The 14,291-nt window shown below is 42.6% G+C and overlaps 1 protein-coding gene across 2 annotated transcripts in view; it reads left to right on the forward strand.

The window, feature by feature from the left end:
* ITGB4 (integrin subunit beta 4) overlaps window positions 1-14,291 on the forward strand; it is an 89,947-nt gene that overhangs the window by 5,648 nt on the left and 70,008 nt on the right. The window lies entirely within an intron of this gene.

The following is a 14,291-nucleotide window of genomic DNA, read 5'->3' on the forward strand; positions in this document are numbered from 1 at the left end:
CAGTGCTTTAGCAAATTAAATTATATCCAGAGGTTAGATCTCCTTTAATTGTCCTATACAATAAAGCTAGGAATGTCCCGATACTATTTTTTCAAGACCAAGTACAAGTACTTTCCCTCAGGTATTCACCTATACTACTGTGTGCGGTCTCACCAGGGCTGCATGCAGATTTCACCAGGGCTGCATTTGGGTCTCACCAGGGTTGCGTTTGGGTCTCACCAGGGCTGCATGCAGGTCTCACCAAGGCTGCATTTGGGTCTCACCAGGGCTGCATGCGGTCTCACCAAGGCTGCATTTGGGTCTCACCAAGGCTGCATTTGGGTCTCAGCAGGGCTGCATGCAGGTCTCACCACCGCTGTGTGCGGGTTTACCAGGGCTGCGTGCGGTCTCACCAGGGCTGCGTGCGGTCTAACCAGGGCTGCGTGCGGTCTCACCAGGGCTGCATTTGGGTCTCACTAGGGCTGTGTGCGGTCTCACCAGTGCTGAGTGCAGATCTCACCAGGGCTGCGTGCAGATCTCACCAGGGCTGTCCTTTGCTGTGCCTGTCTCTGTGGGTGCCATAAAGGTGGAGGAGAAGGAAATGTTGGGCCCAGCTGACACTGTCAAAGACAGCTAGCTGTGGTCCCGAGCAGGCTGCCTGAGGTCCCCAGCAAGCACTTTTACATTGGCCCTTTCAAAATTTAAAGGGCCAGTATCGGCCTTTAGTATCGGGACATTTTTAGGAGTACAAGTTCTCCTGGAAATGCCCTGTATCGGCCCGATACTGATACTGGTTTCGGTATCGGGACAACCCTAATTAAAGCAGAACTAAACTCACCTCCCTTTGTTTGCTCGCTGGCACGATCGGTCTTCTTTGGGGTTTGAGATCTTCAGCCATCTTGATTTGCCACGCAGGAACAAAGTAACTCCCATGCGCACTGGAGTTAATTTATCCTGGCACCAAGGTGTGCTGGGAAAGTACAATGAGCTGCGCATTGTGAACGGGCAGGTACGTTTGTTTGATTTAAGACACGGCATGTCTCTTCTACAATAAAGAGTCAGCCTGCTCGCAATTTTTTCTACAGTGTAGTTCTCCTTAAATAGATTTAACTGGCGTGAGCTCTAAAACAGTCATTTCCAGAGAAATACAGTACAGAGTGACTAATATGGTGTGGATGGATGCCTAGTATCTTAATTTTATAGTTTTGAAGGGGGTAAAGCTGACCATACATCACTAGAATTTTGTTCCCCAAAAATTTGTTTTTGGAACCTCTATTAAGTTTTCTAATCCATAGTTAATGGGGCAAAATTGACAATCGTTTTTGTCGGTAGTGACTTTCTCGAACAAAATTAGAACAAAATATGGCTTTCATTTGGGAAACTTCATTCATCCCAAAATCGAATGTTAATATCAAACAAAATTTGAACGACATTCGTCGGCATTATGAAATGTCCTCATGAGATTTTACGGCTGAACGTTTATACAAAAATCTACCGGTGTATGGCCAGCTTTAGTTAATTCAGTAATTACTTCCAGCCATATACATTCCTACCCTATGTTTGATTTTGCACACAGCAAAGCGATATCAGTTTTATAGTGGACATGGTTGATAAGATAAGAGCAAACAAGAGCCCTTAACAAACAGGTCTCCTTTATAAAGACCTCATCATTTCTCATCACTAGGAAAGGAAAAGGTAGGTTTTTGAATGCCACAAAAACAGTTTAAGATTGAGCTCCTGACAGTTCTTTTGTTCACACCTGGGCAATATACAAACAGTTTTAATAGCTGTATTGTCAGTAAGTCAATGTTTGCAGTGCAGGCAAAGATACCTAACAGATAAGATACCTGCACCCCTCCAAATCATAGGATTCAGGTGTTCCATGAAATTTCCTTGCTGCTAAATATTCCCTGTTAGTGGTATTATAACAAAGTGTAAGCAACTGGGAACAACAGCAACTCAACCACAAAGTGGTAGGCCAAGTAAAATGACAGATCGGGGTCAGCGCATGCTGAAGTGCACATTGCGCAGAAGTCGCCAACTGTCTGCAGAGTCAATATCTACAGACCTCCAAACTTCATGTGGCCTTCAGATTGGCACAACAACAGTGCGTAGAGAGCTTCGTGGAATGGGTTTCCATGGCTGAGCAGCGGCATCCAAGCCTTACATCACCAAGTGCAATGCAAAGCGCCGGATGCCGTGGTGTAAAGCACACCGCCACTGGACTCTAGAGAAGTGGAGACGTGTTCTCTGGAGTACGAATCGCGCTTCTCTGTGTTGCAATCAGATGGACGTGTCTGGGTTTGGCGGTTGCCAGGAGAACGGTACTTGCCTGACTGCATTGTGCCAAGTGTAAAGGTTGGTGGAGGGGGGATTATGGTGTGGGGTTGTTTTTCAGGGGTTGGGCTTGGTCCCTCAGTTCCAGTGAAGCATACCAAGACATTTTGGACAATTTCATGCTCCCTACTTTGCGGGAACAGTTCTAGGATGGCCCCTTCCTGTTCCAACATGACTGCGCACCAGTGCACAAAGCAAGGTCCATAAATAAATTGATGAGCAAGTTTGAGGTGGAGGAACTTGACTGGCCTGCACAGAGTCCTGACCTCAACCCGATAGAACACCTTTGGGATGAATTAGAGCAGAGACTGCGAGCCCGGCTTTCTCGTCCAACATCAATACCTGACCTCACAAATGTGCTTCTGGACGAATGGTCAAACATTCCCATAGACACATTCCTAAACCTTGTGGGCAGCCTTCCCAGAAGAGTTGAAGCTGTTATAGCTGTAAAGGGTGGACCAACTCAATATTGAACCCTACGCACTAAGACTGGGATGCCATTAAAGTTCATGTGCGTGTAAAGGTAAGCATCCCAATACTTTTGGCAATATAGTGTATATTGCTCTGGCTGAGGGACTAGGAATTTGCACAGAACTTTTGTTTCTTGCTCCTGGTGGCGTACCGGATCAGTGGGGAGCAAAGGAACAGTGAACAAACTATAGAAGATGTGCCCCCCAAAAAATTGGCACAGGACCAGTCACCAGTATTGCGTGTGGGTTCCACGCAACTGAGATTTTCCCATCTCTCAAAGTATCACCCTAACCATCCTTGCTCCTCCCAAGATCTTCTGCTCTCTAGCTTCCTCGTCAACTCCTCCCATGCTAGCCTCCAGGACTTCTCTAGAGTCTTTTCCAGCCTCTGGAACTCCCTACTTCAGCCTGTCCGGCTGTCTCTTACTTTGTCTGCCTTTAGGCGATCCCTGAAGAGATGAGCCTCCTATCCTGCCTGAACTAAACCGCTGAACTATTACTTTCTGAAATAACTCACTCCCACACAGCTACCACGAGACAATATTACCCAAAATTAGTCTTCAAATTAGACATTTATGTCATGATTTATTTCAGTATACACATAACTACACTGTCTCAACGCGTTTCGTGGCTCTGAGCTGGCCACTTCCTCAGGAGGGTTTGACGAGACACTGTTACACAAAATATGAATTCTAATGACATGGGGAATATAAATTATATATAATATATAATGGGACATGGGAGGAGAAAACATATAATTGAGTGATTAAATTTCTAGATGTTCCCTATAGCAGATCTTCATGTTTTGGTTTTAATTTCACTTTGAACTAAACAAAAAATAGAGATGGAAACAAATAATGAAATAAGAGGTGATGGGTGTGCAACCTATTAAATTATTACTGACAGTTCCTCGAGAAACAAACAATTAATAAAATGAGTCTCTACTACTAACACCGCCCCATCGCTTCAAAAAACTGACCAGCACACAGTCAGGATGGTGATTCATAGATTTTGGAAATGCTCCAACCTTCTAACTGGTGAGGGGCAGGACGTGAAAAGATAGCAAATCTCACCCTCCCTAGCAGTGATCCAGTCAGTCTACATTGGATTCTCGTTTGTCTGCCAAGAGCAACACTTCTGAAGATGAGACAGATTTTTTTTTTTGTCCACACAAAACTGGTTATTGATGTTTAGATGGACCACAGCGGGCCCTTACCACCTACTGAAATGTGTGTTATGCCATATGTGCTGCGGGAAGACAATGCAGGCTTTAATTTACATGCACCATTTTTCCCACCATGTTATAAAACTCTAAAATACTTCAACATTGTGGTACATTTAAGGTGTGCATTGAGGTGTGCATTGAGGTATCATGCAAAGCACGGGGACATGCGGTAAAACACACATTTTACCCTGTTATCATGAAGTACAGATGTGAACCTGGTGTAAGGGCCCATTTACAGCGTTGTGCTGTGGTAACACAACACATGGTAATGTGCGTTGGTGTGCTGCAGTTCCATTCATTCTAAGTGGCACCTCAACACACCTTCCTATTGCACTTGCATTGCAGAACATTGTGCGAAGTACATTGTAAAGCATTTCCCTGCCATAAAAGTTGCATGTAGAAATTTTTGTCTGTTGTGGTGCGTTGGGCAGCCCTTTCAAAAGAAAGAAGGTTCAACAAAACATTACCCATTGATTTCCTATGGAGGACAATATAAGCCCACATTTACTGTTAATTTGTTGTATATTCATCCGTGGATTTGCAGAAAATTCACTTAATTTACATTTTCCCTTTGCAACATGTTTTCATAGGTTAATGTTGCTGGAAAATATAGGTGAGTGTGCAACTGTTACAAAGTTGTCTCTTTCTTCAACCAATCCTATTGTGCAGTGTTCAGCCATAAACCTGAGCTCCATGCAATAGCTAAATGACCTGTTGAAACCACATAGGCAACATTTTTTAACCTGCCAAAGGGTTTGTGGGTAGGTTCAAGCAGTGTTGTAATCCAGGTACCCCTACCAGGCAGCACAGCAAGATCCTGGACCTCCATGCTGACTATACTGCAGCAAATCGGTACATCCCGGGGTAAGACATGATTCAGTCTGTAATTGGACAGTAAGGGAACAGCAGCACACTGATGAGACCATCCCAATGCTATAATTTAGCATATTTAGTGTAAGATTGATGCACACTGAAATGCAAAAGTTCTGAATGGCCATTAGTGATGATCTTCCTCTCTCAGTTTAAAGCTAGCTATATACGGCAGGCTAAACAAGAGAACTCACTCAACTGATGGTTTTTGTATTCAGAAAGCTGGCCTTTGTGGGCAGCCCATGGTCTGAATACCTGAACAGTGACTTCATCTGATAGGATGCATTCTCTGCTTGGCCGACAATTTCCCACCTGATTCCTTTGACTTCATATTTGAGGTTTGTTGATCTGGGTGGTGCCAACAGAGCCACCTGAGGATTGAATTGTGGCCAATTTAGCAAGAATCAGTCAAATGTTGAGCTGTGTATAGCCAGTTTATGAGAGAGAGAATGTATATTTGTCCTGAGGTTGAAGCAAGAGGATCAGCATCACAACTAGGAAACTAGCATTTTCAGGCAGAACGGGATCAACCATAAAGCCTGGAGCTTGGTGGATGTCAAGGGGGCTCAGGTGCATCATTCAGGGCCCAGTCACACCATATCCAGTGCGTCCCTGTGCAGATCATGCCCGGAACGCACTGGATCACATACATGAAGCTGGGCCGCGTTTTGGGGCGGGAGGGGGCGTGTCATTATGAAATAGTGCATGCTGGACGCACTGGATATGGTGTGACTGGGCCCTCATGCTTCTGCATTAAACCAGTGGATAGTGCCACCAATGGTCAAAAATGTGCACCTCCCTGTCACAATACAATAGAGAATGCACTTGTAGAAAGTCGGTGTCTGATGGTTTCATGCCAGTGCAGACAGTGATGAGAGGGCAGCTTCTATGTGCCTACTGCAATTCCTTTCAATGTCAGTCGATGGGGGGGCGGGGGGCACAACTACTACCTTGCCTAAGGCCACATTCTGCCTTAATCTGTCTGTGATTTCAGTAGAAGTCAGCAAAAACAGCCTTTATGATTCTCTTATGAGAGTCCAACTCCTTTCAATAATAGTATTTCAGTTTTAAGTGTACACAAGAGGATTGAATCACCCACTGGCTTCTTGTAAGATCAGAAGAATCCAACAGAAACATTTCCCTATTGAAGTTTGTGAATGTGCCCCTCTTCCACAAAGCCATAATGATAGTGTCATTCTCTTACTCAGATTTTCCAGTTATTTATTTATTTTACACTATAGAGAATCCATACAATCATTTGGCTTTGTAAAGTCCTCAGCAGCGGGGCGAGGTAGGAATTCTTGTGCAAATAAAAAAAATGACTTTAGGCCTTGGGAGCAGCCAGCACATGACTGACCTTTCCGGCAATTTACAAAACTAAAACATCAGTTCTAGTTGGGGTTCTTCATGGAGTCATGGCCACACAAAGGCAACTTAAGGCATATTCGGTTTGCAACCAGAATTGTGGAACGAATTAAGTTCATGAACCGAGGTACCACTGTACGTATACACTGAGTGGCCAGATTATTATGACCACCTGACGTTTGTAGGCAAATTAGCTATAATTAGCTATAATTTGGCGCTGAAGTTGCTAGAGGGCCAGACCATTATAAATAGGGAAGCAGATTGTTTACCACGTCAGTAGAAGTGATTTTTTTCTGAAGATATGGGTAAACAACGCGATTTAACAGCTTTTGAACTTGGGATGATTGTTGGCTCTAAAGCCATGGAGCGAGTATCGGCAAAACAGCAGAATTCGTTAAATGTTCAAGAGCAGCTGTTGTTAAAGTGTTTAAAGACTGGACTGTCAGCCGAAAATCTGGGTCTGCACGTGCGAATTATGGCCGTCAGCGACTAGTCAATGTTAGGGCAGAACGGAGAGTGGCAAGACTGGTACAAGACAACAGAAGGGCAACAGTGCAGTGTCAGATTCCTCGCATCACCTTTCAACATCTTGTGGAGTCACGAGGCGGCCCAACAAAGTCATCTCGTGGAGTTATCTCGTGGACCAACGAAGTACTGATGGGGTGGTCATAATAATCTGGCCACTCAGTGTATATATGTGTATATATATCTAGATATATATCTATATATATATATACAGTATATACTGTACATAGGCTTCTGACTATGCCCCAAGTCATTGATGTGGAAAGTGATTGACAGTCAAGCATCTAGCTTTCAAAAGCAGGTCTGAAATGGAAGCCTATGTATTTCTCTCCTGTCAGGTTTGCATTACGGTAGGTGTACAAATGCAGAACTGCTAATGTCTGTTAATGGCCATCCAAGAAAAACATTTGATAACAGAGAAAGGGAAATACATGTTTCAAGCCTAGAATGGAATGGAGAAAAGCATACTGCAAAATATAACAGTGTAACACCAAATACAGTACAGCAAGTTAAATGACAGGAAGCATTCATGGAGAACAGTTCACAGATGAATCATAAAGCACATGGGAGGACACGGGAATGAGACTGCCAAGTGGCTGATGATCAAATGAACTTAAAGTTAGAAAAGATAAGATGATTGTCTATTGATCTGGTTGATTATTGTTGGATAGAATGTTGATGAAGGTTTAAGAACCACTCTCAACTCGAGAACTACGGATCAATTAATCTAGTTGCTAAACCTCGCTTGGCCAGAATGATGTTCCTGCACAACTGCTATTATAACTCTGAAATAAAGCTGCTACAAGAAACAGAACAATTATGTGGTACCAAGATCTCCTGACTGCGATCTGATGTCTTTTGGTACCCTTGAAGTGACCTCAGTCACTGCTCTCTTCTAGCCACTATATGTCTATACAGAGGGGAGCTGGAAGGAGGAGGCATGCAGGAAAAAGTTAACAGCTGGTTTACAGGTGTACAGGGGGTGATACTGCCGCCTCCTGAATGTATGTTTTGTGTTTTTTTTTTAATCCCGGGGGGATTATGCATTGCAATACAAGTGGTTGGCACATGGTTTCAGCATAATGTGAGTACACAAATCTAATAGAGGGGAGATTGGGATAAGTGCCCACTGCAAAGAGAGTGTAAATGGATTCATCCAACCAGATCCTACGAAAAACCTGGCATCAATGATGCTATAAACTTTAGTTGTTTTTTATAAATCTGAGTCCCCTCATTTCCAACAATTTCTACCGATGTAAACATATATAAGCTAATGTGCTATTCAAGCTCGCAATAAATGCATGACAGATGTATGTATACTATTTGCAAAACAATAACCTAATCAGTACGAAATAGAATATGTGGTTATTTGATGGAGGGGGGGGGGGGGGAAAAAAAAGGAATACAACCCATCAAAAAAAAATCTTTTTTAAAGAGTATACGCTCTTCATGGTATAAAAATTATCAAGATAAAACATGTGTATGTTTTGTTCTTCCCCCCTTGCTCTCAATATCCCATACCCCAGTATCTATCTAGAACTTTAGAGGATATAATTAAGTTCTAATTCCAAATATTATATTTTTGCAAATTTGTGCGAGTTCGATATTCGAAACTAAGCTCTATATAGCCATTTAAGCAGAAAAAACATTTACTTTCTTATTACCACATATAATGTTGATGTCATTTCCTTCTCAATGAATGTATCCTGTGGAGCCACGCACAGGATTACGGTAATTGATTATTCATTGTCTTCATTGAAGGAGAAGAGTGTAGTAATTATAAATAAGGGTAATTAGAACACTTGCCAGACAACGCCCTTCTGACGAAGCCCCTGTGCACTGTGCTTGCTTGTGTATATGTGTAGGTGTGAATTGGCCCTTTAAAAGCAAACAAAACTGCAGCGCATAGATATGAACCAGCCTACTCGAAAGGCATTTTCATGCAATAACATTTGTGTGTTTTAATGAAGGAAAATGGACAACTTTGAATAGCCCATTAAATTTAAATCCTGATATCCTAACAAGCACCTGACAAGTGACAATTACCCCCATGATTACAGATTATAGAATGACCAAAGGCATTTAATTCTGCAGACGAAAAAAGATACAAATTGCACCTACCTATCTTTGCTTACATAAAACAAAAAGAAAGGGTAACCAAGGACAGTTAGTGAAAGTGAAGTGAAATGCTAATTAACCACTTCAGGTCTTTTACTTTGTTATGATCAGTATACAGTATATAAACTTTCCTTTGTTTTCATTTTTATATTTTTATCTTGAAAACATAACTGTTAATGCACATATGGGACAGGCATGGGAAAAAGCATATCAATCATGAGTAAATCGAGGAAGGAAAATATCCTTTCATATAGCATGCAATCAGATTGTGCAGTGGGTGAGTAAATCAAAGCAAGGTTCTGATTGGCTTCTGCAGGCAATACAAACTATATTTCCACCAGCTGTTATATCTGCTATTTCCTGCAGATCATGCCAGCTATTCACCTTTGAAATGGAAACTCCAGCAAAACAGCTTAATACACAGCTGAAACGCATACCTTGGGACTGTACTACCTGCCAAAAAAACCCAGTAATGTGAATCCAAGTATACACAGGCACTGAAAACGAGGCGTGTGTCTAATCTCCCCCAAAAACCTGGACAAAAAGGATTTATTGTGCCAAATAATTTAGGAGACCCAAGCACATACAAAAACATTTGATTAGCTGCAGTTTTGCGGTCACTGCCGTGTCTGATAGGCTTAGATGCTGCAACTACCATTCGTGTCAATGGCTTCCTTGAGGTGCCAGGAGATGATATAGCAATCTGTAATCAGGACTAACATATGAATGCTATGTGCATTGTGCACCTGCCACTTGTATATGTCAATTGTTTGCAAGCCACCCATTTCCTATTTATTTCATCCTCTTGTACCATGTGTTATTGAAAGGCTGCAAATATACTGCAATATAACTCAATTTCTAGATAGCACCACCGCTTGGTTCCATTCTAGATCATGTAATGTATTGCCCTTAAATCTTACCAATTTAAAGTATTTAAACATTGTCCAGCTATTTCTTCTTACTTAGTTTTCATAAATGTTAAGGACATTTCCACCTTTGTTGGGTATGGGTCTACAGAGACCAATGCTACCTATTATTCCTCAGGATTGCCTACTGAGGGGAGGGGGCGGGGGTGACTTTATGATATCTATAGAGTCCTCATCCTATCTGTTTCCTAGACTGTTAAAGCAGACCTTCACCCTCCCTACCATCCATACCTAATTGTCCTCCTACCCCCATCTTCTCTCATAACTGGACATTTATTTTCCCCTTTCCCAAGGTTCGTCAGGGTTTTCCACTGAGGGGTTGTCTTTATGATGTCTGTAGAGCCCCCATCCTATCTGCTTCCTCGCACAAGACTCTTAAAGCAGACCTTCACCCTCCCTACCATCCTTACATCATTGTCCTCCTACCCCCATCTTCTCTCATAACTGGACATTTATTTCCCCCTTTCCCAATGTTCCTCAGGGTTGTCTATTGGAGAGTTGTCTTTATGATGTCTGTAGAGCCCCCATCCTATCTGCTTCCTCCCACAAGATTCATAAAGCGGACCTTCACCCTCCCCACCAACTTTACCTCATTGTCTCCGTACCATCATCTTCTCTCATAATTGGACGTTTATTTTCCCCTTTCCAAATACTTTTTTTCTTTGGGAACCCTCCCAGCACTTCCAGGATTCTCGCCTAGGCAAGAATTAAGTTCAATTTGCCTTCAGTGTCCTGGGACAATGACATTATGCACCCCAGGAGGCCTCGGGGTGCTCTATGGTGCTCCCCTGTGCATCATCAGGGGGCCCTTTTGTCTCTTCTTGGTTCCTGCAAAAACCCAGAAGGGACAGCTGCCCCCCAATGATGTAAGTAAAGAAGATGGTGGCGTGGGACCTGGTGTGCAGTGGTGGATCGGCAATCTGCAGCAGGACAATGCTGGCTTTGCTGAATGTTTGTGTATGTAATTTCAGGATAACCCAGCAAACAAGGTAAATGGAGATTTAAAAAAAAGAATAATAACATGAGGGGATGGTGAAACTCCTTTTTAAGGACTGATGCTTGTCTACCTTTTGACTTTCTAGAATTTGTTCCACTACCTCACATACTACCTTCTCCGTGGTCTAATGATGAACAGTGCCATGATAGTGCTGCTCTTCCTGAGTTTTATTCTATGTAAAACTCTAAGCTGCCCATCAGCTTAGAGACCAAAGACTGCTGCTGTTAGTGCTTATTATTGTTATACAGGATTTATATAGCGCCAACAGTTTGCACAGCGCGTTACAAAATTCACACAAGCACAAGATGCAGAAACCGATTTGACAACAGTCGTTCAAAATGTTTATGTTGAACAGAGTGGTGCTCACAGGGCCACCCACAATGTGAACTTCAGTCGAGTCAGCAGTGCCAAAATTGGTTTGGCTTCTTGAAAAAGTCAAAACTTGCTCGTGGCTTTGCATTCTCCCCGTTGCCTTCACGTGACAACATTTGGGCCTGGGGATGGACTCAAGGTACGGGAGTGTTATGTGTTCTCCCATACCCTGAAGTGCTGGGTATTTCTTGCAGCTCTGGTGGTGGATCGGGGCATTGGATTAAAGAGAATGTCATTAAAGCACGCTGTATCTGATATAAGGTGTACCGGTCGCTTTGCCTTCTCTTCTTTAGAAACCATTAGCAATGTTTGTAATTCATATTTTTTTTTTTCTCAAGCCCCAACACCAATTATCCATGAATTGGATTAAATAGACTAGATGCATGTGATTTTATTAGATTTCTTCCTGTAAATGATTTAACCAGTCTACAGTTCATCCAGGCTCCAGGGAAAAAAAATCTGAACTGAAATAAGGAACTATACCTTTCTTTCAAAGCAGTGATTCCAGCTGACACAGACAATGAGGTTATTCACAAAGATTATGAAAGCTCAAACTTGGTCTGAACTATTCCAGACAATAAGTCATTGAGCTAGCAGCTGGAAATTGCCATCTTTATACAACAAAACTGACACACATAACAACTTTTTCAGTTTTACCTGAAAGTTTGTTAACAATTTTATGTAACAAGACAGACAGGAGCATTTAAATGAGAACTATGAGGTGAGTGATTTCCACTCATCCTCATAGTTAGAGCCGACCTGTCACAGGTCGGTTCTATTGATCGGGAAGTGAGCAGAAACATGCCGCTGATCCGCTCACTTCCTGATCGTCTCCCTGCCAGATACACTAGACAGTGTTTTGACAATCACAAAGAATTAACTGAGAAGAGGGTCTGTTTATAAATGTTTTCTTTTCACCCAAAGATTCACACTGCTTCCAACCAGGATTACTAAATTTTTTCAATTTTTCAATGGAATTCATGAGTTTTTTAAATCTTGAGTGAAAACATTCATAAATAGAACCCTAATGTATATCTCAGGTAGGTAATGGAGTAATGGAACGGTTAAAACCCCTCTTGGGCTTTTGGTTGATGTCGCTGTACCACTATGGATATATCCTTTGACATTCTTTCCCACAGACACAACAGGAAGTGAGAGAACATCTTTCCAAAGTAAGGGTAAAATTCCCTTATAGACAAGTGTTGCTATTGGAAGAACCTCCTGTTCTAATGACAACTGTAAAATTTTGGATTTCCAATTACATCCTATTCTGTTGACAATATTTACTGGGACAAATAGTGAGGGTGAATCTCCCCAGTGGACACGCACAGCACTACAAACCTGACAGGGATTCTAATCCTTTGAATAAGGGGCGTGTCTTGTTGCCCATGTACATATAGAAAAAAATGGAAAGAAACATTGATCATAATGTGATTTACATATTTTACAGGAGAAAAGCCATTTCTCTGGCATCTTGTAGCAATCCATCTTCTAAAAGCTGTCATTATCAGATACTTTCCATAAAACAAAAATATGGTATTATTATTTATTAACATTCCAATTTATTAGAATCTAAATTGACTGATGACTTTAAAACTATAATAAGGCACTTCAGTTTATAATATCTAGTTTATAAGTTAGAATCGATCATGAGGCAGTTAATTGTATGTTTTTTCACATGCCGTGTGTTACAGTGATGCGTGTTATTGCATGTTACCACAATGTATAGATCTGAAGGGGCCCTGAAGGTTAACTATAATTTCAAATAACTGAATCACAATTACTTTACCATATGTGCTGACTAAATCTATTCGCACTTACCTTAGATCAGTGAGCAATGCAGTCCAACAGCCTACACCGTGTCACTCTTCTCAGTCCGAGGATCATGATTTCAGGCTTACAAGTAGATTACATTTCCATTAGGACCTATGAAGAACCCAACACCCCGGACACTCCACTGTCACCCAGTACTCCTGACAATACACCTCCCTGCCACCTGACACTACACCTCCACCACCCAACACCCCTGACACTACACCTCCAGTCACCCAATATCCCCGACAATACACCTCCCTGCCACCTAATACCCTTAATACTACGCCTCCAGCCACCCAACACCCTTGACAATACACCTCCCTGCCACCCAACACCCCTGACATTACATCTCCCTGACACCCAACACCCCTGAAATACACCTTCCTGCCACCCAACAACCCTGTCACTACACCTCCAACCACTCAACACCCCTGACAATACACCTTCCTGCCACCCAACACTCCTGACACTACATCTCCCTGCCACACAACACCCCTGACAATACACCTTCCTGCCACCTAACAACCCTGTCACTACACCTCCAACCACTCAACACACCTGACAATACACCTTTCTGTCACCCAACACCCCTGACACTACATCTCCCTGCCACCCAACACCCCTGACAATACACCTCCTGCCACCCAACACCCTTGACAATACACGTCGCTTTCACCGTCAACCAGTACCGCTGACAATACACCTCCCTCCAAAGTGAGGGCTGCTGGTTACTGTACAAATTCTATGTTCACCGATGCCAGATATTGCTCACATTGCACTTCTTATGGCGCTGCAACTGAGATTTCCGGCTTTATAAAGTGCAGGGACCTTGTCTTGTAGATGTCCCCTCCTCCTACCTTTGTCCATTCACAAAAAGCCTTGTATTTGTTTCACGGTATGCAAGGTGTTCTGTGAATGGTTAAGGGGAGAGACTGTAATTTACCTGCCCCTCTCTCCTCCTTTCCCCTCGTCTACGCCCATTAGGCCTTTCATTTTGTGGCTATCAGACAGGAAGTGAAGGGAAATCTGCCCAATTGGACACAGAGGGTGAAAAAGCAGGGGTATAACCCTCCTTTATGCTATCCAAAACCCCCCAAACAAGTTTGTGCTTAAAACAGTGTGCCAAATAAAAGCATTATATGTATGGATATGCAAATTAGCCATATAGTTATTTGAAGGTTAGGCATCTAGGTATCAATCATCAGTGGACACAATGGGGTTAATACTAAAAACCCAAAACCCAAAGTTTTTGTGTGGAGTTAGGCTTCAACAGAACAGGTAGTAAGATGATA

Source organism: Nanorana parkeri, unplaced genomic scaffold, assembly GCF_000935625.1.
Source record: "Nanorana parkeri isolate BGI_ZX_2015 unplaced genomic scaffold, ASM93562v1 scaffold529, whole genome shotgun sequence".
NCBI classification, from domain to species: Eukaryota; Metazoa; Chordata; class Amphibia; order Anura; family Dicroglossidae; genus Nanorana; species Nanorana parkeri.